This window comes from Perognathus longimembris, unplaced genomic scaffold (genome assembly GCF_023159225.1).
Source record: "Perognathus longimembris pacificus isolate PPM17 unplaced genomic scaffold, ASM2315922v1 HiC_scaffold_139, whole genome shotgun sequence".
NCBI lineage: Eukaryota > Metazoa > Chordata > Mammalia > Rodentia > Heteromyidae > Perognathus > Perognathus longimembris.
This window is the reverse complement of record NW_025956386.1, coordinates 1-26,020: the sequence shown is the minus strand read 5'-3', so window position 1 is coordinate 26,020 and position 26,020 is coordinate 1. Positions and strand designations below refer to the sequence as shown.

The following is a 26,020-nucleotide window of genomic DNA, read 5'->3' as shown; positions in this document are numbered from 1 at the left end:
GCACAATAGGGCAATGTGGCCATAGTTTTGCAGGATCCAAAGCCTGTGCTCCTCCCAGAGCAATGGCTTAGCACTCTCTCACTTAGTGCTGGCAGCAACCTTATGTATTCATATTACATAAAGTTACTTGAATGCTAAGAATCTACTGTACCCGGCAATAAAAATAGCTATACCTAGAAGAAATTAAAAAAGTTGACAGTATCAACACATACAGTGTAGAACCAGTATGTTGATGTGGTTTGTATGGCCATTCTAGCCCCTAACCTGACTCATATGAGTGAGGAAGAAATGACAACAGAAGCTAACTGGACATAGTGAAGCAGATGGCTGGATTGCTCTCTTACCTGTGTTGGTACCCCAGGCCTCAGAGTTAAGTTCACATTTGAAACATTGCTGATTTGATTCATAAGTGGCTGGCGATTCTAAACACAAGACGCATAGGAATCAATATCTTTTTTAAACAGAAAATATTTTACTTTACATCCACTTTTTCCAGTAACTTCCCTGGCCGACCCAGTACCAGCATACTGTTGTATATACCACTAATCTTCCTGGGTTCCCACCACCACCCCAACACTGAAGATCTCACAGAACAAACCTGCTGTGCTTGGAGGCGGTGCTGAAGCTGTAGTCTCAGTTGATTTGGCTGGTTCTGCACTAGGCCTGTGGGCCTGAGGCCTGGTCTGGGCTGCATCCGGAGTGCAGCGTAACTAGGCCTCTGTCCCATGGTGTGGAAATTTGCATCTTGCATGGGAGTATAGCTGCTCTGCGCCATCTGGGCCTGAGATGCATACTGCTGTGGGAAAACAGGGGCCTTCTGCTCCAGCATGAGGTTGGACTCCTGACTTGAGAACTGTTCTGGATCTACTGCTTGGCTCTGAGGAGAAAGCCCCAAATGAGAAATAAATAGTAAGTAAATGAACAATGTGGGCAGGGCTGGGGGCTGGGGAGCAGACTTGGGGAAAGCAAAGAAAGGGGTGACACTGTCCAATAAAGAAATGTATTTATTACTTGACTTATGAAATGGCAACCTTCTGTATAATACCTTATCAATAATAAGAAAATCATATATGAAAAATAAACAAGGGGGAGGGCTTGGAATATGGCTTAGTGGTAGGGTGCTTGCCTTGCATACATGAAGCCCTGGGTTAGATTCCTGAGCATCACATATATAGAAAAAGCCAGAAGTGGCGCTATGGCTCAAGCCTTGAGCCAGGGACAGTGCTCAGGTCCTGAGTCCAAACCCCAGGACTGGCAAAAGAAACAAAAACAAAAACAGAAAAATAAGGCCACTAAAACCAGCACAGTAAGTACAAGGGTGTCTTCTCTTGCTCATATATATATTTTAATTAAATTTTATTGACAAGGTAATGTGCAGAGAGGTACAGTTACATAATAAGGTAGTCAGTACATTTCTTGCCATATTTGTTACACCCTCCCTTATTTTTCTTTCTCTTCCTTAGTTCAGGTAAGCATATATACAATACCCAGTGTACCAAATTCATATACAGTAACTATGTGGGGTACGCCAAAGGAAATTCACCATTAAACGTAATGACAACAATAGAATCCTCCTCTGTTCTCTCAGAGTTCTTTTTGCTTATCCTCATCTTATATAATCATGTGTACATAGTTGTTGAGCTACTGTGATCCTCTGATAGGTCTATCCTAGACCTTTTCATGTTTGTTTAGTAGTTGTTTGGTTTTGGATACATAATGTAAAGTCACTGACCCAAACATGTGGAAATACCATTTGAAAAGAAGTTTGTTATTTTGTAGACCTGGTCTCTACTGTCCTTCCCTCTGCCCCCAACAGTCATATATCAAGGAGACAATGAGCCTTTGTTCTCTGTGTTCTAGGCTTGTCTCGCTCAACATTATTTGTTCAAGCTCTGACCATTTCCCTGCGAATACCAATGTTTTATCACTTCTAATTGCTATGTAGTATTCCATTGTGTACAGGCACTACATTCTTTAGATGTATTCATCTATAGTGGGGCATCTGGGTTGCTTCCATATTTTGGCTATTGTGAATTGTGCATCTTGCTCATATATTTGAAGCTACTTACCTGTACTTATTACTACATAAAAATATCATTAGCTGGACTGGACTCCACATTTCTGTCTATATGATAGTATTTATTTGAAGCTATTTACCTGTATTATGTATTTACATAAAAGTATCATTGGCTTTACTCCACATTTTCTTCTGTGTTATAGTATTTGTTTGGAAGGTCCATTTATAAAGAAAGGAGCAGGGGAAAGAAGAGCCTGACTATCAGTAGTACTACTCCTAAGTGAAGGGGAGAAATGGGTCATAACTACAGGATGCTTCTACTCAGCCCAGTCACAGACAAAGCTAGTCACAGACATCAGGTTCAGATAACATCTAAAAGTGGTAAGTGTGTGTGTGTGTGTCAGTGTGTATGTTTGTGTGCTCCTCTTGGGGCTTGAACTTATTAGGACCTAGGCACTGTCCCTGAGCTTTTTTGCTCAAATAAGCTAGTGCTCTATCCTTGAAGCCATAGCGCTACTTCTGTCTTTTTGGTGGCTAAGTGGTGATAAGAGTCACAGACTTTCTTGCCAGAACTGGCTTTGAATGGCAATCCTTAGATCTCAGCCTCCTCAGTAGCTAGGATTATAGGCATGAGTCACCAGTGCTCAACTACTCCCAAGAACATTTTAAAATTTTCCTTAGACAAACAAGGATAAGTGTGCAGAATATTAAATCTAACAGATACTAAAGTCAAAGCCAATTAGCCATACAGGAAGCAGTTAACCTCCATTTTCCTTTTTTAATTTACTTCAAGTTACCCATGTAACCTTTGGTCAGACCTTTCCATTATGCTGTTTTCAGTATGAATTGGCAAGTCTGAACTCCCACTTAGTCTGTTAAAGGGTGGGAATTATGACAAGACTATTTTTAATGATCCAAAGGAGTCTATAAAACCTTCCTCACAGACACAGTGACATGCCAGACATCTAAGATGTATACTGGACCTTGTATAGTACTTTATAGCAAAATAAATAAAGATGACTCATGCTGAGTCAAGAGGAGGAAGTAGCAAGAGCGGGATGGGTTTTCCAGGTCACTCAACCTGCAGCCAACCAGGAAGTGCTGTTTCACATAACATGGGTATGTGTGGCAAGCTTCAGACAGCACTGTGCATGTTCTGAGACTGTAAGTTATTTATGCCATTGCTACCAAGTTCTCTCAAAGCAGAGGAATGGCTTTTAAAAGTAACAAACTAATTACCAGGAGAAGGAAAGGAAAATAAGCTAAGACTGGGTAACTTTTTAAGTCCCCAATTTGTTTAAATATCCCCGTTATTATGGACCCCATTTACATAAAGATCAAAATGATTAGTAAGGGGCTGGTACTATGGCCTAGTGGTAAAGTGCTCATCTCATCTACATGAAGCCCTGGGTTCGATTCCTCATCACCAAATATAGAGAAAAAGCCGGAAGTGGTGCTATGGGTCAAATGGTAGAGTGCTAGCCTTGAGCAAAAAGAAGCCAGGAACAGCACTCAGGCCCTGAGTCCAAGCCCCAGGAAAAAACAAACTAGCAAAAAACAAAACAAAACAGAAAATGATTAATAAGTTGCAGTTACGTCTAACTTCTGCTAAACTATCTGTAAAGGATTTCTTTACCACCAACAGCTGCCTATACCTGCCTACTCGTGACAGTAACTGGAATGCCAACGCTCATTCCAGCTTCCCTTGTAGGTGAAGGGCCTAGGTCATGGGGCCGCTAGGACCCTGGTATTTCCAGTTCTCTGCTCACTGTAGGTCCCTCCCTGCTGGCAAGAGTGAATGTGAGGTGAGCTGTGCTTGAGTTTCTGCCCTTCTGCCCAATAACCCAAATCCTAGGGAAAGTTTATTCTCATTTTTTTCCTTCCTGGAGAAAAGTTTATTTTAGAGTAAAAGGATAGAGGGGAGATTGAATAAACAGGGTCAGCCTGTTGGGAGACAAAAAGTATACTGTAAAACCAACTAGAGGATTCATGCAAAGAAAGGAAAGGGTAGCCTTTGTGGCTGCCGGAGAGTATGGACACCTTGCTGATCTTGGTGCCTACCTGGCTGACCAGTTCTGGTATTCCCAGAGCTCTATCGATCTCCTCAAGGCCATCGAAGTTCCTCAAGGCCAGGTAAAGCTGGTCCAGGAGGGCTCCCTCATCACTTGGTGACTCAGCTGCAGGATGCGGACACAACAAATCATCTGGAGAGCTGCCAAATGGCTGCCTACAAGGAGACAAACTTCATCTTGAGTTGATGGATAAGCTAGTCAGCTTCCAGGGTCTCTGTAACAAACAGCCACACCAGGCCATGGAGAACAAAATGCCAATCTAAAATAAAAAATACATCTAAATATCCACTTTATTCAGTGCCTCTGATAGGCCAGACACAAATGTAGGCACTAGAGGCATGATTGTTTTTTCCGCCAACCCGAATTTACATCCAGCATCTGCTGGAGATTCTGAAGGAAACTCCGAAAAGCTGGGGTGCAAGTATGGGTCAGTGTGAGTCCTGGTACAATAATCTGCTTACCCACTTAAGTGAACATCTATTTAATGAACAATGAAGGAGCACGCTGACTGACTTCACAGGATTTTTCTACAGGAGGCTATGATGTCCATCTGGAAAGAACAGACTTTCTCTGGCATGAAGGCTACACTTATTTTCTTGAACTTAGCTGTAGCTAGATGAAATCTGAAATGACTAAGGAAATTTCCTAGTCATGCATACACAGAACTTACAAATATTTATCAAAGACCCTCAAGGTTGATCACAAAGACACATATGAGAAGTGCGCTTATAAGATAATAAGCCATAAAATCATAACACCACTACCAGTGGCTCAGGCCTGTAATCCTAGATATTTCAGAGGCTGAGATTTATGGACTGTGGTTTGAAGCCAGCCTGGGCAGGAAAGTCTGTGAAATGCTCATCTCTAACTAACCATACAAAAAGCCAGAAGTGGAGCTCTGTCTCAAGTGGCAGAGCACTAGCCGTGAGCAAAAAAGCTCAGGATAGCACCTAGGCCTTGAGTTAAAGCCCCAGGATTGGCACACAAAACAAACCCCTCTTAGCTGAGCAAGGTAGTGTACACTTGTAATTCCAGTGTTCAGGAGGTAAGGGCAGGGGGATCACATGTTTCAAGCTAGTCTGGGTTGTATACAGAGACCCTGTTTTAAAAAAAAAATGCTTGCAAAACTCCCATAATTTAAAACAATGTACAAACTATAGGAGCTATTTATTTTTTACGGTATTTATTTATTGCAGTACTAGGGTTTGAATTCAGAGCCATGCACTATTTGATAGGCATAATTCTATCACTTGAGCCATGGCCCCAGGCCCAGAGGGACTTTCCAAAAGTTTCAGTCACTTTAATTCTGAAAGAGAAAATGATACTTGTGTTTTGCCAATGATCTATTTTATACGCTTTTGATACTATATATAACACTCTGAGGGAAATAAACATTTAATGAAAAACAAACTCTTTTTCTTTTTTTTTTAAATGCTGGTCCTGGGGCTTGAACTCAGTGCCTGAGCACTGCTCTTGACCTTTTTTTCATGCTTTTTTTTTCTTTGTCATGGGACTTCAACTCTGCACCTGGTGCTATCCCTGAGCTCTTTAGTTTAAGGCTAGTGCTCTACCACTTGAGCCAGTGCTCCACTTCCTGCCCAGACTGGTTTTGAACCATGATCCTCAGGTCTCAACCTCATTGAGTAACTAGGATTACAAGTGTGAGCCACTGTGCCCAGCTGCAAACTCATTCTTAAGTGTGAATAGGTTAGCCAAGGAATGAAGCTGTCTGCTGAACACAAACACACACACACACACACACACACACACACACACACACACACACACCTGTTTTTCCTGATGCTAATACTAGGGTTTGGTCTCCCTTTAGGTTTTTTGTTTTGTTTTTATAAATTGAAACTGATGGCTATTTGGAGATAAGAATCTTGCAGATTTGTCTGCCTGGGGCTGGCTTGCAACCTCAATTCTCAGATTTCAGCCTCTGAGTGGCTAGGATTATAGGTTTGAGGCACAACTTTTATATCAAGAAAAATATACTGCATCATGGCTTGGTATTAGATATTTGAGGATAACATAAATTATACTGCCTCCGTTAGAGACACTGGAGTAAGAATAACTTACAGCAGGGGCTGGGAATATGACCTAGTGGCAAGAGTGCTTGCCTCATATATATGAAGCCCTGGGTTCGATTCCTCAGCACCACATATATAGAAAAAGCCAGAAGCAGTGCTGTGGCTCAAGTGGCAGGGTGCTAGCCTTGAGCAAAAAGAAGCCAAGGACAGTGCTCAGGCCCTGAGTCCAAGTTCCAGGACTGGCAAAAGGAACAAACAAAAAGAATAACTTATGAGGAAAAAACCTGGAACAGGACTTCTTGTGTAAACTTAGTAAAACTAATAGAGAGAATAAATTTTCTTTCTTTTGTGTAATTAGAAATATAGTTATAACCAAGGTGGCATCTAACAGATAAATACACCATTAGTGAAGACAAACTTGGAGGGAAGATGGGAAACACACACATATGCCCCAGGAGGCACTTAGCAGTAAGGAAGGAGAAGCTATTCATCAGCTGCAACAATGTGTACCTACATCCACACATCTATATCTGTCTGTCTGTCTATTTCCCAGTATATATATATATACTTTCTGTGTATTTTTGGTGCTAAAGCTGGATCCTAGGTTTTTCCCATGCTCAACTGCTGTACTCTGCTCAGTAGAAACTTGTATTTTCTTTTTCTTTGTGCCAGTACTTGGGCTTGGATTCAGGGCCGGGGCACTATTACTTATCTTTTTCATTCAAGGCTAGAGCCAGCAGTGCTAGCATCCCCAGTTGTTCTGTGTGTACTGGTGCATGCCTGTGGTTCCAGCTACTTGGAATGGCTGGCCTGAGCACAGTGAGTGAAGGTAACTAAAGCCAAACCAGTTAGCGGCATGGCTGAAGTGGTAGAATGCCTGCACAGCAAGCACAAAGCTTTGACTTCAAACCCTACTACCAGCAAAACAAAAACAAAAACATCTCCATGAATCTATAGAGAAATTCAAACGTACATCAAATACAAAGGAAGATGCATACATGATTCCATTCCTATACCTGCAGTGAAGTTATAGAATGCAGCAAAGCCAAAAGGTATTTCAAAATCAATGAAAAGCTGATCACAGTAATGGATGTCTAGAAAATCATGGTTTGAGACTACTCAGTGAAAAAAGTTAACAGGATTCCCATGTTAATAAACAAATTGGCCATGACGGCAAATACTTGTCAAACCAGCTATGTGGTAGGCATAAGAAAGGCAGAGGGACCATGGTCTGAGGATAGCCCCAGGCAAAAACCATGAGGCTCTATTTGAAAAACGGCTGAGTACTGAGTGTGGATAGTGATCCTGAGTTTAAACCCAAGTATCTTCAAGAAAAAAAAAAAGTGAAAAACAATTAGAAAAGAAACAAGCATGCTATTAGAAAACGAGAACAAAAACTCAACCAAATTTGATCATATACTATCTTCCCTTTCCAAAATCTTTTTCAAAAGGTTAATGAAAAAAAACCCTCTATTTTTCAGAAACTGGTATTTAAGATCTTCCATAAATCTACTACCAATATACCAGTAAACCTTATTATTCTGTCTTTTATTGTTTCATTGTGGTAAAATACAGGTAATATAAAACAATGATATCCTATTACTCTAAACACACTGTGTTGCTTCTATAACCTCTGGGGCCTGGCAATGCTACTTTGCCAATTTTACTGGCCCTGTTACTGACATTCACTGGCCTATCATCTCTGCCTCTAAGATTGTATTTTTTTTCTGTCACCTTCTTTCATCATCATACATGGATGAGCTTTTGAAACACACAGATCTTATTTTCCAATTTAACTATAGGTTGTCTAAAAAGCATGGCTCTGTCTTTTAGACTTTCTTTTATATGACCTAGTCTGAATGCACGAACACTTGCCAGGCACCAACTAATCAGAAGGAATTCACTTCAAGCATAACTATGATGAGACGTATAGAACTCACAAGTGCTGTTCTGTTTTGGCTCTCCTGGTGTGCAGGACTCACCTGTTCTGGCTGGCGAAAGATGCCTGGTCTATAGGCAGGATGCTCTCAGGCCACGGGGCAGTCTGATTCGGAGGAGCTTGTTGTTGGCTATACTGAGCTCCGCCCATGTTCATCTCTAACTCAGATGGACCTAATGGGAAAGGGGGAAAAAAACCCACCTCAAACCTTACATCTTATAATCAAGACAGTCTCTATTTCTGCTGTGATATAACAGAAAGAGAAATATCTGATATATAGAAAATGGAAAATATAGAAGCAAGCATTATCTAGGTGAAAGTAAGAAGATAAAATTCTGGTCTGTCTGATACTAGATTAATTACTAGATTAATTACTAGATTAATAGTAACAACAGAATCCTCTATACTTTTAAAGTTTCTGTCCATGTGTGTTGTATCTTACTGTATCTCTCAGTAATTTACTGAACTGGAAATTGAAGCTGGAAAACAGGAAAAAAGTACTAAGTTATTTTAAAAAGTCATAAAAATAAACTCACTAAATGTTAATATACTCGCTTCCATACTATTGGCTGTGCTAACAGTCACCAGCATGGAACTTCTGGGAAACTCCAGTGGATACTTGAAAAAACAGAAAAGCATACAAGGCACACAGTATCTGAGTATTATGATGAAGATACTATGAAAGGCACTGGGTGCTGTGCTTTTCTAGACTATCTGTGCCTAAACTTTTGCTAAGGAGGAGATAGGGGCAAGACAACTCAGACATCCTCAGAAGTTCTCTTGGGGGCTTTATGGCTAAAGAATTTTTTCTTCTAAAATATGGGGCAGGACCTCATTATGTAGCCCAGCTAACATAGAATTTGTGATAGTTCTATGTCCCAAGTGCCAGGAGTATGAGTGACCACATCTGGCTAATAAAAGCTTTTAAATTATATTATCATTACCTGAAGACCTCCCTCCTACAATTTTAACAGCAATTTTCTGTTAAGTTCATGTCTTTTTTGAGCTCATTAAAAATCAGAGAAATCCAACTATACAGAAAAGGCACATGCTGTTCAGTAAAGATAGAATAAATTAAATTTATGGATACAAGGGACTTTTTACTATGACCTTTGGCAACTTACTTTTTCTTTTTTGTTAATTGCCAGTCCTGAGACTTGAACTCAGGTGCTTCTTTTGCTCAAGGCTAGCACTCTACCACTTGAGCCACAGTGCCACTTCTGGCTTTTTCTGTTTATATGGTACTGAGGAATTGAACCCAGGGCTTTATGTATGCTAGGCAGGTACTCGACCACTAAGCCTAGGAAAGTCTTTTGGTAAGTATTTTTAAAAGCATCTGTTTAATTTTGCATAGGTATCTGGCTATTTTTAGCACATTTTATGCAACTCTTATATAATACAAATTTAAATTTGGGGAACACTAATTAATTTGAGTATATTCAATATATAAGGGCAACACAAATGTTATCTTCCAGAAACAATAAACCAAACTATGCTGAGTAATTATGTAACTAGATTTTAAAAAACCCTGATGACCAGATGAAAATTCTGTTGTCAAAATAAGCTTGGTATGTTTCTGTGAATGATTTAGCTCTTACTTATCTAAGTATATACAGCATCTAAGTATATGAAAAAATATATAAACATTGACTTACCTGAATTATGCTAATGTATAACAGGATGGTAAATATGTCAGTGATAAATTAATTTTAAGTAGGAGCTGCACAGTCTGTTAATTTTAGCATAGCAACTTTATTGAGATAATTCACATGCTACACCTTTCAGGGGTTTTGGTATGTTCAGTGTTGTTTGACTATCATTATAACTAATTTTAGAGTACTTTCATTCTAACACAAAACAAAACAAAACAAAGAACCCCTTTGCCACCCAATCCTTAGCCCTAGGTAACCAAACTGTATTTTCAGTGTTTGTCTAGGCTGGATACTTCACATTAATGGTGCTATGAAATATATCAGACCATTAATTTTAATATCACCAGTAATTCCAATGTTATGTGCAATGTTTATGGGCCCCTGTTCCTTCAATGAGGACCTGAGAGGTGTGACTTAGCAGCCCAAGTGGCATTCCTGGAACTCTCATTTGAGTTCCTGAGAGGTTTCTGATGATCATGCAGTTAGAAATTGGCTATACTATTCAATGAAAATCATATGCATATAGCATACATTGTGTGACATTCTAATCCACTCCTCAAAGTTAAAATTAGGTGAATTAATAAAAATGAGACAACACAGAGGTACTTAGCATTCTTATACATATAGAAAATGTGAAAGTCTTATGATTCTACATCTAATTCTAGCAAAATCCCACTTATGGCTGCTTCACAGGGAAGACAACTTGAACTGTAATCCAGGAGTATGTCTGAAAAATCTTGAGAGCCAAAGCCTCTCTCTAGGAAAGAATAAATCATAAAAATTAAAAAGAAAAAAAAGAAAGAAAGAAAAAAAAAGAATAAATCAGAAGGCAGGGAGCACTGCACTACCTTACCTATATTCATGACCTGAGACTGAAGCATCTGTCTTTGGCCAGGCTGGTTGTTGGGTCTCATGGGGATGCTGGCTGTTGGGTTCCGAATCATACCTCCTTGGATTGGCCGGTTCATAGCACTGGCAGTAGCAGCACAAGTGACTCTCACAGGTGAACTCTGAGGTGCCCATTCCCCAGATGGCATGGTGGGCCGGGAAGCGTTGCTACCAATCATTCCTGCATGCAAGCCAAAGGAAGCTGAGAAACACATAGACATATGCTGAAAACATATTAGTATAGACAGCAGATAATCTTACTCTTTACAAGACAATCATTTTGTAAGCCACAGCCCAATAGCTAACACCCCTACTGCTGCAGACACGGGCCCTCAGCTACGAAATAAGAAGTGGCAATTACTACAAAGTTTTCACAACATGGGCCTGCCACTCTCTATAGTTTGGAAAAGCTGTTAAAATTGTTCCTATATGTACTTAAGAGACAGGTGCTGTGGCAGGTGGATAACCCCAACTTCCTTCCTCAGGAAGTGAATCACATTAGCAGCTACATACATCAGTGCTTTGCTTTCCGAAAGGGAGGTGGGGCTAAGAGGAACAAGGTAAAAACTGATAATCAATACCCTGATTACAAACCCAAATCACAGAGAACATTTCATAAAGCCTATAAAAGGCTTCTAAATCTTCACGACCTTTTCAGAGTATTAGAATTCAGTACACTTCAAAATTTGCTCAGCATAGCCTCTAAGTAATGAAGAAATCAAAGGACCTTTCTGCTTTTTACTATAGGTCTTCCTCAGTCAAGACAAAGAAACTTTTACTATTCAGTATCCCAGAGCACACTACATTACTGACAGGACAGATCTGGCTGCATCAGGACAGACTTATAAAAATCTGTTTACACCTGAGATTTTAACAGTTAGGTGACCACACACAGACAGCAATGTGCGCAAAACACTGCCAGGTAGGGTCCTGGCCTGGTGCTAGGATGCTGCCAATGGCCCAAGAGTAGGCAGGATTTGAACTTCTGAAGGGGAAACCCACCAATAGTGAAGCTCTTATTTTGAAATGTTTAATTGTGGGGGTTGAAAAATCTTTGCTTTCAAATTCATGGCCTGCTGTCATGTACTTTAAGATGACGAACAACTAAAACTTGGGTATGTTTAACAAGTGGCGAGAATATGGATTGACGATGTTACTTCACTTGTGAAATAAGAAACGTGCTGAGGATTATAAGGTAAAAGAGACATTAGGGGGAATGAGGGATGAGGTAACAGTACCACAAATGTATCCAATATGAAACTGTAACCTCTCTGTAATTCAGTTTGATAATAAAAAATATATATATAAAAAGAGACATTAGACGTAAAATGTGGAACAGTATTAATAAATATTTAAAAGCCATTCTAAGGTTTGAACTTTACATAGATATGTTTTATTTTTTAAAAAAACCTACCTATATAAAACCAAGATAACAGAAATACTAGAACGTGTAAGGGAAGATTACTCATAATTCAGTCATAGATAACTTGGGTAGTTCTATTTTCATCTGTAGCAAACACTTGAGGGAGCCTGGCCACCACTAATTTCTGGACTGACCAGATTTTAATATAGGTATATTACCCAATTCCTTTGTAAGATTTATGCAACTCAAAACTGTTTGCATTCTGTTAATTTAAAAAAAAACACTCGATAAAATATGGTCTCCTTTGACAAATTTTTCAATCAATGTTCTATTTAAATCAGTATTTCATTTATTATATCAGCAAAGTGCAATGTACTATGTTAAACTGAAACCCCTTTGTACAACTATTTAAATAAAGAAATTAAAAAGAAAACAGCAAAGTAAATATGATCGTTTCTATAAATACACAAATTAATGAAGTAGTCAGTGCTTGGAACATATCTAAGGCAATCAGTAAACATCTGTTGATGAAATCATTTTTTTTTTTTTTTGGCCATTACTGGGGCTTGGACTCAGGGCCTGAGCACTGTCCCTGGCTTCTTCTTGCTCAAGGCAAGCACTCTGCCACTTGAGCCACAGCGCCACTTCTGGCCATATCCCCAGCCCGATGAAATCTTTTAAGGTAGCACAGTTCATGCTTCCCATGAATTGTTTTAACTAAAAATTGAAAACAGGGCTGGGGATATGGCCTAGTGGCAAGAGTGCTTGCCTTGTATACATGAGGCCCTGGGTTCGATTCCCCAGCACCACATATACAGAAAATGGCCAGAAGTGGCGCTGTGGCTCAAGTGGCAGAGTGCTAGCCTTGAGCAAGAAGAAGCCAGGGACAGTGCTCAGGCCCTGAGTCCAAGGCCCAGGACTGGCTTAAAAAAAAAAAAAAAAAAAAAGAAAACAAAAAGCCCATCACCTTCCCTTAAATGAAACTCATATTCAGCTAAGTAAATGGCAACGTATAGGGATTACAGACTAAACTAAAATATCAAGAATGAAAATATCCACAACGATTAAGTTCTTTTTACAGTTCTGATTTCTTTCTATGTCTTTGTGTTGAGCATCCCATTGAGACAAAGGAAGCAGGGCACAGATTGTGAGCTGGTCTTAAGAAGAAACGCCAGTCACCTCCCATATCCACAGCAGGTGTTGGAGAGGGCGGGAGGTCATGGCAGCCACCGCCAGTGCTGTGCCATGGTCTCGGGCCTGGATCAGAAGGCACTCTGGGAGGATGACATCTGCCACCACAGTGACTATTACTTAGAAATGGGGCTGGGCAATTTAGCAGACTCCTGAAAATTACAGTAGGTTAAGATCCAAATCAGACAACAGGACGCTTCCTAGGAAGCAACTTCAGAACTGAAGCTCTGGGTCTGAAAGTTATTATTAGGCTAGGGAAATGATTATTTAAGGTTCTTTATTTCCTCCAGGTCAAATCTTGCTCTGATGCCCGGATTTGCCTTAACCTTACAGTTCAAGTGATCTTTCTGCCTCAGCCTCTTCAGTGGTGGGGACTGTAGATGTGTACTAGCAAACCTGGCTAAAGTTCTTTACCTTAAATTTTTTTTTCTGAATGAGAACTTGATCACTTAGAAGTATGAAAGATCTGTTCAATTTTAAGCTTTTATTCTTCCAAACACAAATTGATGATGTAAAGATTTTTGGGTATCAACAGATTATAAGTGGAAGCGAGTAATCACCAACTGATTTTACAGACATCTAACCAGAGTATTAGAAGTAAAATAAACCTAGGCTGGAGGATCACTTCAGAAACCACATTACAGTAACAATCACAGAATGGAATGGTTAACTTACTAGAATCGTTTCTACTTTCACTCTGAGAATCTGCAGAATTTATTTATTTATTTTTACTTTTACTTGTTAGTGTCTAAACAGTTTGCTGGCAAAACTCTACTAGTTTGATGTGGATAAAAATATCATTCAGTTAATAACCCACCAATAGGTTAACAGTGCATTTAACCCTTACCTGTGATACTGTTCCCTAAGTTTCCTTGGTTTCCCATCATCCCTTGGCTACCCATCATTCCTGGCTGAGGTATCACTGAGTAAGGACTATTGTTTCTGATTGGTGGGAAAGGTCCAGCACCAGTTGGGCTTTGCAATGTGATGTCAAGTGGTAAATTCTGGTTTGGCAATAACCTGCCCAGTTGCCCTGGTCGTGGGTTATTAAAAGCTAAGGAGAAAACAAATGAGAATTGAAAGTTAATATAGGATAATAGGAAAAGAGTATTAACAGTAGTACTGTTTAGGGAAAATGTTACCTGCAAAATAACAAAGATATGCATACTAGGGACCGACTATCTACACAAAAGACAAGTTTCACAAATATATACAGTAACAAAACGTGATCTTATCACTTCTCTAATTCTCGATGATCTTGTAAATATAAAAACAAAAAGCACATGTGTATTATTTATACATATTTTTTCCAATTTTAAGTTTTAATATTGAACTGCTTAAGAAAATCATTAATATGCTTTTTCCCCATGCTATGTTATACTTTATTCAAACCTAGCAGTATTGCTTTTTTGAGGGGTACAGTGTGAAGATGGCATCTCATTATGTCAATCAGGCTAGTCTCAAATTTAACAATCCTCCTTAATCTACTGGGTTAGAATATATTTTCTTTTCTTGGTGCTAGTACTGGGGTTTGAAATCAAGGCCTGGGTGCTGTACCTGAGCTTTTTTGCTCAAGACCAGGACTCTACCATTTGAACCACAGCTCTAGTTCCAGCTTTTTTAGTGGTTAATTGGAAGCAAGTCTCTCATGAACATTCCTTCCTGGCCTGGCGTTGAACTCAGAGCTCAACCTCTTGAGTAGCCAGAATTACCGGCGTAAACCACCAGTATACCAGTAAACCACGTTAGAGTATAATTTCCCAATGTGACTTTGCTAGGATTAGAATTAAAAGAGGATATTCTCATTGGAAGATAAAAATCTTTAAGTATAAACTGTGTTATCTAAAGCAGTATTAATCTGAAAGTTATTATTTTAAGTATAGCTTCTTTAAATTTTGGACAAACTTAGATGGGAAATAATTTTTATAGCTAGTTCATAAAAGTTTCTTGTGTACTAAACACCATACTAATTTCACATACACAATCTGTAAGGTGATGGCTCTTATATTTTAATTTTCAGACCCAATTCATTAAAAATATCAGGTATTTTATTTTTTCTAGATTATATAAACACAGTAAAAAAATTCTAAGGAAAAGTAATTTCTTCCTAACCCGGAGGGGAGAGAAAATATTTGGAAGAACTAAGGCTGCCAATGGAAATTATATATGCATTCCGTGACATTCTGAATTCCATTAGGAGATACAGGTAGAGGAGAGTTATGAGCCTCCATCTAGCTCTTCATTGTCTCTTCATAGCAGAAACTATCCAATGTGTTTCTGTTTTACTTCTCACTTCTTTGACTTGGTAATGTCACTGATCCATACTTGATTATCCACTCCCCAGGTAGGTAAGTTTGAGAGACAACAACAAAAAAAAAACCTTTTTTCTTCCCCCCTTTTCAGAATGGTCAGGAATTATTTGAGAAAATATGTAGCAATTCTTGGTTGATGGTTTGAGAACAAATACTAGGCCTCAGCCAAAAATATGCGTGTATGTACACACACACACACACACACACACACACACACACACACACACACACACACCCCATACAGGGCTTAAACTCAGGAACTTGAACTCTTACTTGGCTCTTTTGCTCAAGGATGGAAATCTTACCGCTTGAGCCACACATCCATGTCTGGCTTTCTGCTGGTTAAATGGAGATTAGAATCTCACGAACTTTTCTGCTTTGAACTACTCAGATCTCAGTCTCTTGCATAGTTAGGATTATAGGTGGCCAAACCACCAACACTAGAGGTTATCTTTCTATCAATTACTGTCCTGCTACAGAAAAACATTTTTCTCCCCATTCAAAACTGTCAGACATTAGGAAATATCAAGGTTTTATCTAAGTGAATAGTTTTTAATCACTGCCTTTAAAGGTTTTAAATAAATGATAAAATGTATTTTATAAAATTAAACTTAAAGAAACTATATGACAAAATTCTATATAAACATATGTTGAGAAGCATTTTCCCCTCTCCCTCTCCTCCATCTTGATTTTAGTTTTTGCGACTGTTTTTCTTGGTCTTGCAGCACAGCTGGTCTCAAATTTATAATCCTTCTGTCTCTGTCTTAATTAAAATCCATTTTAAAGCTGCCAGTAGAAGGCAGTAGCTGAAATGAAGGGAGCTGTGACAATCAGCTGAGGAACTTCATCAGTAGGTCAGGCTTGCTGCATGTGCAACCTGGATCACACTATCCTCAAGGAAACATCAGGGAGCCATGTTTACCTTAATATGTTCTGAACAGTTTCTGGAAAACTTGAGACAGTAGATGGTGCTATTGATCACAAAACCCTTGATGTGACTAAGCTGTCTGTACCAGACTTTAACATTGAATAGTGATGACATAGGAATTTCTTGGCAAGCCCAGCAACATCTCATACTCACTGCTCTGTGAAATTCGCAATGCTGTTTTCTGGGTTCCAACGGGTGTAACAGGGCTGTTTTCAGCTGTGAGTTGCATGAGGTCATTGATGATGGCTTGCTTGTCAACTGATCCAGCAGGGGCGCCAGGCCTCGTGTCTGGGAAAAGCTGTGGTAACTGACTATTCTGTAAATCATCCAAAATCTCCTCCAAGTTGTCTAGCTCACTGCCAGGCTGTAGTGAAAAAAACAGAAGAGTTCATTTTTGCACACTCCAGGAGTGGGTTCCCAGGCCCATTAGCAATTACACACCTACCTGAGGCACCACAAACAAAAAATGCACACAAATGTGAGGCTGAACAGCTGACTGATCATCTTAAAAAAGTTAAACTGACATTCATTAACTGAGGGGCATCTGGGTTGGTTCCACATTTCAGTGATGGCAAATTGTGCTGAATGAACATAGTTGTGCTGGTAGTTTGTGGTACAAATACACAATGGAATTCTATGCTTCTATCAGAAAGAACGGCATTGCCCCATTCATAAGGAAATGGAAGGATATGGAAAAAAATCATAGTAAGTGAAGTGAGCCAGACTTAAATAAACATAGACGCTATGGTTTCCCTCACTGGTAATAGTTAGTACATGTCTAGGATAGTCTAGCAGAAGATCACAATAGCTCAATAGCCATGTACATAAGATGATGCTAAGCAAAATGAACTCCAAGTTATGGAAATAACTGGTATACCACTGTTGTTATTTTCAATGTCACTGTAACTGATTTTAGTATCCTTGGTATTGTATGTATGTTTATAGGAACTAGGAAGGAAGGGAAGGGGAACATCAAAATGGAGAGACAAAGGGGAAAAGGTGAACCAGTGCAACAGCAATACTTACAAGACAATATCTGTAAACCAACTGTACAACTGGGAGGGGGGAGGAATTGGGGAGGAGAGAAAGGTGGGAGAAAAATGTGGGAGGAGGTAACAAGTTGGATAAGAAATGTACTCATTGCCTTACATATGAAACTGTAACCCCTCTGTACATCACTTTAACAATAAATAAATTAATAATAAAAAAGTTAAAATGACAAAGGGGAAGTAATTTAATCTTGGTCCTGAATTCCCTCATCTAGAAGAGATGGCAAAAGTAGGAAGAAAGCTCTTCTTACATTTTCATTCACTGGCAATTTATAAACTCTTTATTATGCCAATCACTCAAATAATTATGCACATGCATATTTCCAATCAATTTGAGTGGAGTATGACTTACAGTTCAAGTCTAGGTTTTGTTAAGTTTCCCTGAGAAACAGTGATAACACAAAATGTAGTATGAAGTGTGATCCAAATAGCCGGTGTGCATTTCCTTCATGTTTCCTCCATGAAAGCAGGATAGTGGGAGTGGGGATGGGTGCAAAATGAACCTGAAGTAACCAAGAACTCGTTAAGCATTGCCTTTTCAATGTGAGTGGCTTTTTAGTTTTTCTTTCTGCTTACGCTCTCAGTGTCAAATGACAATGGCTTTCTTAGTCATCATTAGTTTAGGTAACAAAATACAGGAAAGCAGGATAAAAGCTATTAGGTCCCCACACAGAATGTAACTTCATTTATAGAAGCCACAACTATTTCTTAGGGTTCTCTCTTTCCCTTTAAATTCAATGTAAATTAATAATATTAATATGATAAGGTATCTATCTCTACTATTTTATATCTAAGACTTTTCTTCTTCCACAAAGCTAAACTGGTTTCATAGATATTCTCTTAAGTGGAATCTAATTTATGTGCCAGTTTTTAAAATTAGATATTTCAATCACCGAAGAAAGTGGCTGAGCTAAATGCTGGGATGACTTTGCAGTGAAGAAAATAGCAAGGAAAATATAAATTAGGCAGTTTCTTCAAGGTCACTGAATAGGCTTTGAAACCTTGACCATGAGTCAAGAAAAGTGTGGTTCCTTTCTCTACACTGGTAAATCAAATGAAATAGAGGCCATACATAAAATAACGAGTTCCACTTACTGGCTTACTCTTATCACCCTCTGCATAAATCCTACATTCCACATGCAGGCTGGATTTGCTAAGATGTTTGCAATATGTAGTAAAAATAGTATAGGTAGTAGGTAGTATTCCATATAGGATGCCCCCCCACCCCCTGCCTGTCTTTTTAAGTCAGGATACCACGATAGAGCTCTGGCTAGATTTGAACTCTTTGCCTCAATCTGTCAAGTGCCAGGATTATAAACGTAAAACACAACAGCTGCTTTAGGATATCTTCTGATTAGATATAGTTCAAGTTAGAAAGTTCTGACTCAAACAACATTTTATTACTTAGATAGCTTGGTAGTAAATGTATCAGAAAACCATTTCCAAGGAATTCCTAACATACTGTTAGAGAAATTTATAAGGCCACTTTCTTGTCATACATCACCATCAGAAGAATGAGTTATCTCTATGGAATAGTTTTATCTAGATAAGGATTAAGTTCCAAGGTTAGTATCCTAAAGTATAGGTAAAACAATCCTTAAAGCACCTTAAGAGGGTCTTGTACTTCAACCTCTTCCAGGTATTCTGGCTTCTTTGACCACAGTTCTAAACAAGATAGCTCAGGTAGGAGTATGCTCCACTTAAAAGCCTATATTTATGTTTTTACACATTGTTACGGCCACAGAAAACTAAAGACAGGCAAATTCACATCATTCATGCCACTCTCAGGCTACTATGGCATATATAACTTACTGAGCTGACTTGTGAGCAAAAGGGATACTACTTCAACAACCATTTATGACCACATTTTTTTCTAAATGCATAAACTGACTTTTGTATACCTTAAGTGTACATGTATAGGGAATTCATCATAAAACTATCTTTACCAAGTTTTGAGGAATACATGTCTAAGTCAATATAAACATTTTGTACTCCAAGGGTAGTTTTTGCAATAGTTATAGGTACTCAATCAACAATATTAATTTCCTTAATCATATTAACACATAGTTGAAAAGTTTTTTCCTATATGATCCACTAAATAAGTTTCTTATAGAAATTCCTGCAATTTCCATTGATTTTTTTCAGGAAAATGTTCCACAAATGTATATGTAAATATCTATAATTTTTTCATAATAATAAGAGACTAGAAATGGGTTCTGATAAGCTGGGAAGTATTTTTCTGTTCTATGAAGCCAATTTTCTCTACAATGTTGTATTGTGTGGAGAATTAAAAAAAAAAAAAGGATCTTAAAGTTCAGTTGGGAGGGGGGCAGGCTGGGAATATGGCCTAGTGGCAAGAGTGCTCGCCTTGTATACATGAAGCCCTGGGTTCGATTCCTCAGCACTACATATATAGAAAAGGCCAGAAGTGGCGCTGTGGCAAGTGGCAGAGTGCTAGCCTTGAGCAAAAAGAAGCCAGGGACAGTGCTCAGGCCCTGAGTTCAAGCCCCAGGACTGGTAAAAAAAAAGCTCAGTGGGGGCGGGGGGGCTAGGAACATAGTCTAGTGATAGAGTGCTTGCCTAGCAAGCATGAATCCCTGAGTTCGATTCTTCAGGACCACATAAACAGAAAAAGCCAGAAGTGGCACTGTGGCTCAAGTGGTAGAGTGCTAGCCTTGAGCAAAAGAAGCTCAGGGACGGTGCTCAGGCCCTGAATTCAAGCCCCAGGACTGGCAAAAAAAAAAAAGTTCAGTGGGTGCAGAGGGAGGAAAGCAGACAGTAATAAGTAATAAACTACCTCTTGCAAAAGCTTTGCAGATTGCCTTTAGTGAGAAATATCCAAAATAAGCAAGCACAATAAACAAGCATATAAGTAAATTATGTTATTTTTCTTAGTAGGTAAAGTTATATTTGTTCCCATCCCTGAAATATCTAAAAATAAAAAGGTGTTTTTTTTTTTTTTTTTTTTTTTTTGCCAGTCCTGGGGTTTGAACTCAGGGCCTGAGTACTATCCCTGGCTTATTTTTGCTCAAGGCTAGCAGCACTCTACCACTTCAGTCACAGCGCCACTTCTTCTGCCTTTTCTATATATGTGGTGCTGAGGAATGCAACCCAGGGCTTCATGTATGCATGGCAAGCACTCTACCACTAGGCCATATTCCCAGCCCCAAGAAAAAGTTTTATATTATAAACTACACACAGTCTAGGTCTATAGTTTCATCTTTTATTTTTACTGTCTTTCCCATGAAGAGAAGAATACTGCAAACCACCTCAGTACAACAATGATATCACAGTGTCAAAGAATTCTGATGAGGAGATTCCCAGAACTTCCATTGTAATCGAATTCTGTGTCTAAAACAATGTACATATGTAACATGCTATTCATAAGTGGTGTTCCACACGAGTGTCCTTTGAAATGTGAATACATAAGCATAACTTTTATGCATACATGTGTTAACATATATTTGAGTGATTTAAATAAATTTATTTTAAATAATTAAAGTGTTTAAAAATCCACTATTTTCATCAATCAATTTTATTTGTTCTTATGGTATGGATATTAAACCTGAGTCTCTTAAGCACACTAAAATGACCTATAATCTCAGCATTAGCTCTTTTAAAAACAAAATTATGCCTATTCTTACTTAAACTGTCAATTTTTGGCATATACATTTAACACTGTCACATATTTACTAATGTATGTTTACAGGCCTGTCATACCAAACCCAGCTGCAGGTTTAAATATTCTTTAGAGATAAAAATTCAGAATATCTACACTTTTTAGACTGGTTAACAATAAAATTTAATGACTATAGCACTATTTTCTATATTCATCTAAGTTCTGGAAGAGATGAATTTGTAGTTTCTGATAAAATTTCTTCTATACTTTTGTTAAGTTTTAATTCCCATCACAAGTTCTTCTAGTCCCTACCTACTTTGTTAGGCACAATTTCTTTGCAAGACAGAAAGATTAATGCCTTCCTTTAAAATGCTTTGCCAAGATACTTCAAAGTTTTGCTTAGGCATCTATTTGAATGCTCAAATTAGCCACATCAATTTGAGTACTTAGCTTAAACTATTTCAGGCAGAAAATGAGTCAGATTTTTATAAAAGTTCTACAAAATGAAAAAGACTTGATTTCATTTTTCTACTTTCATGATTTTTTATGTGTAAGTCAATTTGTTCTCCAAGGGAAAGTAGATAAAGAAAACATGCATTTTAATAATGTTAAGTATTATAACAAGTTACAAAGTATCTTTTCGGAATACATTAAATAAAAGGTATAATTGCAGTACAACTGTCTAACTATCTAAAGTAAGGAAGAAAAACACAAGTCTACTACACTTGAAGGGAAATTTTCAGGAAATTAAAGTGTGGTCTGCCTTTCTAAAGGAGTTAAAAATGCCAAGAGACAATTTCCAAAGCCTCACTCTTTTAGTAGCATTTGAAAGAATCTAAAAGTTTCATTTGGTTAGGAGTCAACCATGAACCATTGTATAAATAAGCACAGGATTTAACTCAGTAAATATACTGGAAATTTTTCTGTCACTGTTTCTGTTCCTGTTGGTTAGGAAATGCCATAGAAACATATCATGCTTAAATACTCTACCCAGTTTAAAAAAATGCTATTTTTGATATAATAGTACAGGTACTACCAAGTACTTCCTATCTTTAGTAAGTTAGTAGTAAGTTGAACAATGAATGACTTTTCTTCTAAGTTAAAAAATAACAGGACAGTTAATTGCAACTCAGGCTGTTTAATCTTACTATATAACTTATTGTATACACTGGAATGAAAGAAAAATCTTCAATAACTCCATGTAGCAGGGATAAAACATGCAACTACTCTATATTGATGAGTGGGGAAGGAGGGCACCGTGAAAGATGATTGTTTTCTTTCCTCTTTTTCTGATCTAAATTTAGGTAACACACTTCCTGTAGTAACTTCATGTCGCAATGTTTTTTGATGTTACTGTTGCTTTGCATTTTTTATGTAGTTTTAAGAGGGTGTGAAGGGAAGGAGAGACTAGAAACTGGATTTCATTACAAAAAATAGACTTATTGTATGTTCATGAATTTACCTGCATTTGTTTCACTGTGACATTTCCATAGAGCATATAACTTACTTCGATCAAGTTCACCTTCTCCATTGCTCTTCCTTGTGCTCCAAGGACATGCTTTTTAACCAATTTTAACAGGTCTTATAATTATATTTTCATACATGTATGTAAAGCATTTTAATTATAACTATCCTCTCCATCACCCTCTACTCATGTCCTTTCTTCTTCCAATTTTTTTCTCCTCTTGAAATAGTCTCCATTTGACACTCTTTGAACATTGCTTATTGATCTACCCAAAATAACAGACCTGTGCTGATTACATCTTCAGATTGAGGTTTCCTAAATGAGACAATTTTAATTAGAAACTGTTTCTCCTAAATAATGATTAGAAACTATGCCTGTAACATCACCAAACTTTTCTTGACTGTAGTGGAATAATATATGGAAATGCCAAGCACTGGCCCCTTTCCATGATCCCCGTGATCCTTTAAGTACCTAGGGTCTCAGGCCAAAGCAGAAACAAATTCTCTTTATGGAGGAAGGGGCGGGCCCTTGTTACATACCAAGCTAAAGTGGACCTCATGAGCCACAATCTTATTTTCTAGCATGTTCAGGACAACTGAATCACTGTGTCTGTCACTTTGGCCTGTCACCATATAGTCTAATCTAGGAAACCTCAAAAGGTGAAAATACTGGCAGATGTCAAGACATTGCTACTAACTTTCTGCTGAAGCCCTGGTACCCCCAAACTCATGACTTTATATTACCAGATAGCTGTTACAAGAACCTTGCATTAACTTAGTCTAAGGAAGGAATTACCAATGATCTTAAGGAAGTTGACCTTGTGATGGGTATGTAAGTTTTTAACAATTTTATCTGTCCTCAAGGATGGTAGCAGTTGTCAAAACATCAAATAAAAGAAACAAAGGGAACTTGCAAGGAAGGGGAACTGGCCAGGATAAGCTTTGCTCTCCTTGGTTCTTATGGCTACCCTTGGTTCCCAGCAGGCATCTAGTCTGCCTCTGACCCAGCAAAGACTATGAAGCTCTGCAGCTTTCCTCCTCCCATCCGTTCTTTCCCTTAAGATGGCAACACATAATATATCCAGTTGCAAAACAAATTTCAAGAACGTTATGAGCCATTGTTTAAATAGGGAGGCTTTGCAGCTTCTTCACTTCTTAATCATCATGAGCAAAGAAAAGGTTCACCATGCAGGACATGTTTAGGGATTAAAGAAGAGTTGATAGTCCAGGGTGAAGTTTGGAATGACTAATTCGCAATTACTGCAATTCCCCAGGAAATTTCAAACCATAATGTCAAACCATTATGGCTATAGGAATCCATCTATTTTTTTTTTTTTCCCCTGTGATGCCATTATTATCTAAGAATGCTATCAAGAATAATTTTGAGATGGGTGCTGGTGACTCACATCTATAATCCTTGATACTCAGGAGGCTGAGATCTGATGGCCACAGTTCAAAGGCAGTCTAGGCAGGAAAGTCCGTAAGACTGCATTTCTGATTAACCAGCAAAAATCTGGAAGTGGAGCTGTGGCTCAAGTGATGGTGGAGCTGCCTTTGAGCTTAAAAAAGTTAAAGGAGAGTGCATTGGCCTTGAATTCAAGTTCCAGTACTGGCATTCTCCTCCAACCTCCCAACAAACCAACAGCCTGCTTCCAAAAAAGAATGATTTCAAGGGGGAGGGCTTGAGATGTTTGAAAGGATATAAAATCTACTGTATAACATGGAAGCAATAGCTAATAACAAATGTATTATACACTTGAAAATCAGGAAGAGCAGATTTTAAGCATTTGCACTACAAAAATTGGTAGTATATGGGGCAATACATAATTTTGTTAATAAGCTAAGCCATTCATGAGGTAGGCATGTTTCAAAACATTGTATTATGTATCATAAATATATGTGGTTTTTATTTGTCAATTAAAAAAAGAGAATGATTTTGAACTTCACCTTGGATCCCTTGGATGCCCTGGATTTTTTCAAGGCATTAATTATTCAGACAAGCATAAGGGACAGTATAAGCTATTCATATTAGTTTTGAACTTGTATATTACTGCTACTCCATCACCTTTTTACCTCTCCATTTCTATGTATTTCCTTTTATGTATTATAACAAGGATCTAGTGTTGACTGAAGAACGTAGAATGATCTTTATTAGAAAAGGAGCAGAACCTTGATTTAAACTCTGATCAGTAATCTACTGCTAGGCTGTTGCTCATCCTGCTCACCTATCTTTTTTTTTTTTTTTGTATGACTAATGAGTTAAGAAAACAGTTCTTTTTTAGTAGTTACTGAAAGGAAGAAAATTCAGAGTATTCTGTGTCCATGAAAACTGTGTATTCCATATGTGAAATTTTACTGAAGCATAGCCATGCTTTTTTCGTTGTGTCTACGCCTGTTTTGTATTACAATGGAAGAAATGAATGGTAACGACATAGTCTACATGGGCTGCTAAGGCTGTCCACCTGACTATAAAGGTGTCAGTTTTTACTAGGCAGAGGGTTTGACATCTTCAATGCCAGTTAACTCTGTTTCAAGGTGAGAACTAAAAGGAAAAGGCTCATTTTCACCAGATCACCTAAAGCCTCAAATTGTACCTGTGGAGAAAATCTTTGATGGATAAACATTAATATACTTGAGGAAAAGACATCACAAAACTTACCTGGTCACTGGGCTCAAAGCTTATCTCCTCCTTCTCAGTTTTCATAGCTATTAGTTTTGTATTACTGGCAGGGTCTGTCTTACTGTCCAGTCGCTCAAGTTTTGGGGTAATTTCGGGTAAACCAATATCTTTAGTATCATCTTTATCTAGCAAATAGCGAAGTAGTGCATTCTCTTTCTTCTTGGGGCTCACTGGCTCTTGTTTAATAGTCACTTCAGACCCAGGAGCTGTGCTACTGGACTCCTGGCTCAGCTCTTTGCCTGTAGCTTCTGCTGTTAGCTTGGCCAAGTCCACAGGGGAACTGCTGTCCTGCAAGAGTCTGTGCAAAATTTTATGCTTCTCCTTGAGCGAGGTCCCATGTGTGGAGCCAGGCCCAGATAAGCTACCTGTGGGGTCCTTGTTTGTGTCTGACAAAGAGCTGGGCAGGGGTGAAGGCTCCATTTGGTCAGACTTGGTGGTCAGCAGTTGCAGGAGTTTGGTCTGCCCTTTGCTGTCATGTAACCGGTTCTGTCCCTCAGCTCTGTCCCCACTCACAGCCTGGGGCATGCTGGAATCACTTGTTTCCTTTTGCTCTCCAGGGTGGCAGCTGTTCTCCGCTTGTCCAGTTGTACCTTCTGATGGCTCCCCATAAAGTCCAAAACAGTCTTTGGAGTCCAAGCTTCCCATCTTGCTGAGTGGGGGAGGATTCATATTAACTGGGGAGTTTTGCAAATTGCCCTTTTTAGGTCCGGTGAAGCCAACGATGACCCTAATGAGACCCCATGACCCTCACTGAGGGCTTGAAGTGCATTGAGGGAACTGTTGGTATAACTATGGCTATTTCCTGTGCTGTTG

General features: G+C 38.6%; 1 pseudogene; it reads right to left on the bottom strand.

Moving 5' to 3' along the window:
- LOC125344520 overlaps positions 1-26,013 on the bottom strand; it is a 41,014-nt pseudogene extending 15,001 nt beyond the window's left edge.
- Positions 26,014-26,020: the final 7 nt, after the last annotated feature.